We start from the raw sequence: 4561 nt of genomic DNA, 5'->3' as shown, positions 1-4561 counted from the left end.
AAAAAATTCTTTTCTAAAAGTTGTGAATGTGAGCACGCATGCACACACACATGTATCTCTCTCTCTCTCTCTCTCTCTCTCTCTCTCTCTCTCTCTCTCTCTCTCTCTCTCTCTCTGTATGTGTGTGTGTGTGTGTGTGTGTGCTTGTGCGTGTGCGTGTACATGTGCATGTGTGTGTAGGGAAATAGGCATCTTTTCCTTTCTTTGTGGTCTAAAGAAGTCACATATTCAAAAGGGAAATCTGAGCCCAGCGGTTTACATTTCAAGTACTTTGCTGTAATTGAAGGGAAGGTTGAAGGTAAAGAAGCTTACAATGAAGGGATACCTAGAGAGATTTATACTCACAATTCCAAACAGAAGAATGCAACTAAGCAATTACTCTCTGGGGTTTTCAAGTGGGGGTCTTAAATGTCAAGCAAAGGGCTTGAGACTAATTGGAAAAGGAAGTCTTTCTTAGAAATTTTATTTTAGTGTAGCTCTCACTTCTAGTTTCACCTTTTGAAATTAGTCTGCAAAGTGAGTAAGTAGGATATATCTGCCATCAATCAGAATTCAAAATGTCAGCTCATTTGGTTCCAAACAGACATAGCTGGAAATATACCAGAATAATATAAAGTTTACTCTCTTATTCTATTCTCTAAATAAGTTTTCCAACTTTCATAAACTTATCTCTTTTATATTCCCCCCTTTTCTTTCAAGTTGTCTAGTTTTTTGTAAACAGCAGTGGAAAATTAATTTCAGTGAGAACACTCAAGGTTAAAACACTCACTATGGAGACTATAACTGTAACTTTGGTCATGTCATTAACCTCAGTTTCCTTCTTTATAAAAAAGGAATGGTATACCACTGGGTTGTTGTAAGGATTAATAAAGTAATTTCCATAAGGTGTAATGCTAGACATATGGTAGGCACTGATCATAATCATTACATTATTAAAATCCAGATGCCAGCTAAGGCCTCCAAGTCCCTAGGAGAGTTAGCAATTTTACTCAAATCTCTAATTTCAGGATCCTTCACAATTCAATATCATTTTCGAAATCCTTGTCACTTAAGATTTTATTATTTACTTGTGAATCTATTCAAATATTTTACTTATAAAAGGTTGGATGCAAAAATCTGTCCCTTTATAAATTTCTGGAGAAAGTATATTAAATATCATGATATAGTATTGAATTTCTGAAACATCTGTGACCATTTGAGAATTTTAGAGGTTCTATTAGGAATGCACAGCTGCTTCTACACCTTTGTCTGTAAAAATAATTAAATGAACAACAAAATGACTTCATGTATCTGCTAAGATGTTTCTTTTTAAGCAAGTGTACACATTTGGAAGGGAAAACCATGGTGTCATATGAGAGTAAGGAAGGTAACATATACCTAGCCAACTAAACCAATGCTTGCAATCTGTGAAATGATAGGTGTGTCATCCAGATCTAATATCCTCTCCCCTCCCAAAAGACACACTTCATTCCAAGGTTTATCTCTCTTGGGTTCTTAGTCCTTGCTCCCTGAATTTCAGGTGCAAGCAGTATTAGAGTCACTTGGAAGCTCACTGCAAATGTTTATTTCTTATTTCCCCTCAAACTGTAGCATAATGAGACCCTAATTTATTACTAACATTTATGAATCACTAATCTGTCCTCTCAGGTACTCTGTGCTCAACCTCTACTTAAAAGTACCCTTATCAAAGCAGATGTGAAGCAAATAAAGAATATGTTATCACATTTTAACATATATGTTTAGCAGGAGAATGAGATTATTTTATATAAATTTCTTGACATGCTCTCATTGATAGTCAACTAGTTTAATTAGCATTGGTATATTCATGAATCAATGGTCCTAAACACTTTGTTATGATTTTATTTTCAAGCCATGATTTTGATGGTCTATTAATATACTAATGATAATAGATGCTACACCTATAACTTGACCTTAAAAATTAAATTTTTCTCATACAACTTGCATTACATCTGTAATAACAGAGAAACAAATAGATTCATAATATGTCAGTATGAGATTTAGAGTTCTGTAATCCTTTTACTGCAGTAGCTTAAAAACAATATTTGGCTTGTGGGAGACAATGCATATGTACTGGATAGATTGTATATACTTTAGGCAATAAGGCAAAATTAGGCAATTGATCAGTACATGGAAGATAACAGCAAAATTTCAAGGAGTAACTGACTGAATGCTTTTATGTTTTCCTCTATAAGGCTTTGAACAATAATAAAAGAACATTTGTTTAGATACAAAAAAAAAGAAAATTAAATTTATGATTTAGGAATAGAAAAAAATGACAGCTAGTTTCTTGTGAAATCATTTTGGAAAATTCATGAGCTTTCATAGTATATAATAAACTACAATGGGTTTTTGAAATACCTGGTAGTAGCTTAGTCTAACTCATCCAAAACTGCAGTATGAACAAAGGAAAAAAAAATAAGACCAGTCCTCATTGATTAGGACCTTGAAGCAAGGAATATTTCTCGCCTGGAAATGATAGCTAGAGGAAAGGTAAGAACATGAAACTGCATTTTTTCCCAGTGGCTCCTTTTGAATTCCTTACCTTTTACAAGTCAAATTATCAGATTTGAAATATTTTCTATAGCATAATTGACATATAAAAAATACTGTGAAACTGAATAGTGTTGGGGAAAAAAAACTGTCTATGGATACAAAAGCCAGTTAAAGATATCATTTAGGAAAATCACAACTGAACATGATTAAAATTAACAAGTATATATGCATTTTCCAGAATGATGGAAGGTATATAAATTTTACATTAAAGAGAACTAGAGATGATGATTCCCTTATCCGTTCTTTTATTGTTAAGAATTGCTTTCCCTATTCTGGTGTATTTGCCTTTCCAGATGAATTGAAGAATTGCTCTTTCCATGTCTTTTAAGAATTGTGTTGGGATTTTGATGAGGATTGCATTGAATCTGTAGATTGCCTTTGGTAGGATGGCCATTTTTACTATGCTAATTCTGCCAATCCATGAGCATGGGAGATTTCTCGATTTTCTGAGACCTTCTTTTATTTCTTTCTTGGGAGGCTTGAAGTTACTGTTATACAGATATTTCACTTGTTTAGTTATAGTTACAAGATATTTTAGGCTACTGTGAAGGGAGTTGTTTCCCTAACTTCTTTCTCAGCCTATTTATCATTTGTATACAGGAAGGGTATTGATTTATTTGAGTTAATTTTATATCTGGTCACATTGCTGAAGTTGTTTATCAGCTCTAGAAGTTCTCAGGCAGAATTTTTGAGGTAGCTTATTCATATTATCAAATTATTTGTAAATTGTGATACCTTTATTTCTTCTTTGCCAATTTGTGTCATCTTGATCTCTTTTTGTTGTCTTATTGTGCTGTCTAACACTTCGAGTACTATGTTGAATCGATATTGGGGGAGTGGGCATCTTTGTACTGTCTCTGATTTTATTGTGGTTGCTTCAAGTATGTATCCATTTAATTTGATATTGGCTGTAGGTTTGCACTAAATTGCTTTTATTTTGTTTAGGTATGGGCCTTGAATTCCTGATCTCGCTAATACTTTAAACATGAAGGGGTGTTGTATTTTGTCATGTCCTTTTTTTTAATCTAAGGAGATGATCATGTGATTTTTTTCCTTTGAGTTTGTTTATATATTCGATTACATTAACGGTTTTCCATATATTAAACCAACCTTCCATTCCTGGAATGAAGCCTACTCGATCATGGTGAATGATGGTTTTGATGTGTTCTTGGATTTGGTTTGCAAGAATTTTATTGAGTAACTTTGCATCAATATTCTTAAGTGAGATTGGTCTGAAGTTCTCTTTTTTGGTTGGGTCCTTATGTGGTTTGGGTATCAGAGTAATTTTAGCTTCATGGAATGAATTAGGTAGTGTTCACTCTGTTTCTATTTTATGGAATAGTTTGAGGAATATTGGTATTGTTAGGTCTTCTTTGAAAGTCTGGTAGAATTCTGCATTAAATTCATATGGCCCTGGGCTTTCTTTGGTGGGGAGGTTTTTAATGACTTCTATTTCCTTATGGGATATGGGCCTGTTTAGATAGTTTACCTGCTCCCCATTTAACTTTGGTATGTGGTATTTGTCTAGAATATCATCCATTTCATCTAGATTTTCCAATTTTGTTTAATACAGGCTTTCACAGTGGGATCTGACGATGTTTTGAATTTCCCCAGTTTCTGTTATTATGTCTCCCATTTTATTTCTGATTTTGTTAATTTGGATACTGCCTTTGGGCTCTTTATTTAGTTTGGTTAGGGGTTGATCTATCTTCTTGATTCTCTCAAAAAACCAGCTTTTGGTTTTCTTGATTCTTTATATTGTTCTCATTGTTTCTAATTGGATGATTTTGGCCCCGAGTTTCACTATTTCCTGCCATCTACTTCTCTTGGTTGTGTTTGCTTCTTTTTGTTCTAGAGTTCTCAGTTGTGCTGTTAAGTTGCTAGTGTAAGAGCTCTCAAGTTTCTTTACCAGGGCACTTAGTGCTATGAATCTTCCTCTTAGCACTGTTTTCATTGTTTCTCATAAGTTTGTGTATAGTGTATCAAT

This window comes from Mus pahari, chromosome X (genome assembly GCF_900095145.1).
Source record: "Mus pahari chromosome X, PAHARI_EIJ_v1.1, whole genome shotgun sequence".
Taxonomy (NCBI): Eukaryota; Metazoa; Chordata; class Mammalia; order Rodentia; family Muridae; genus Mus; species Mus pahari.
The sequence above is the reverse complement of the archived record's forward strand: the minus strand, read 5'-3'. Positions refer to the sequence as shown.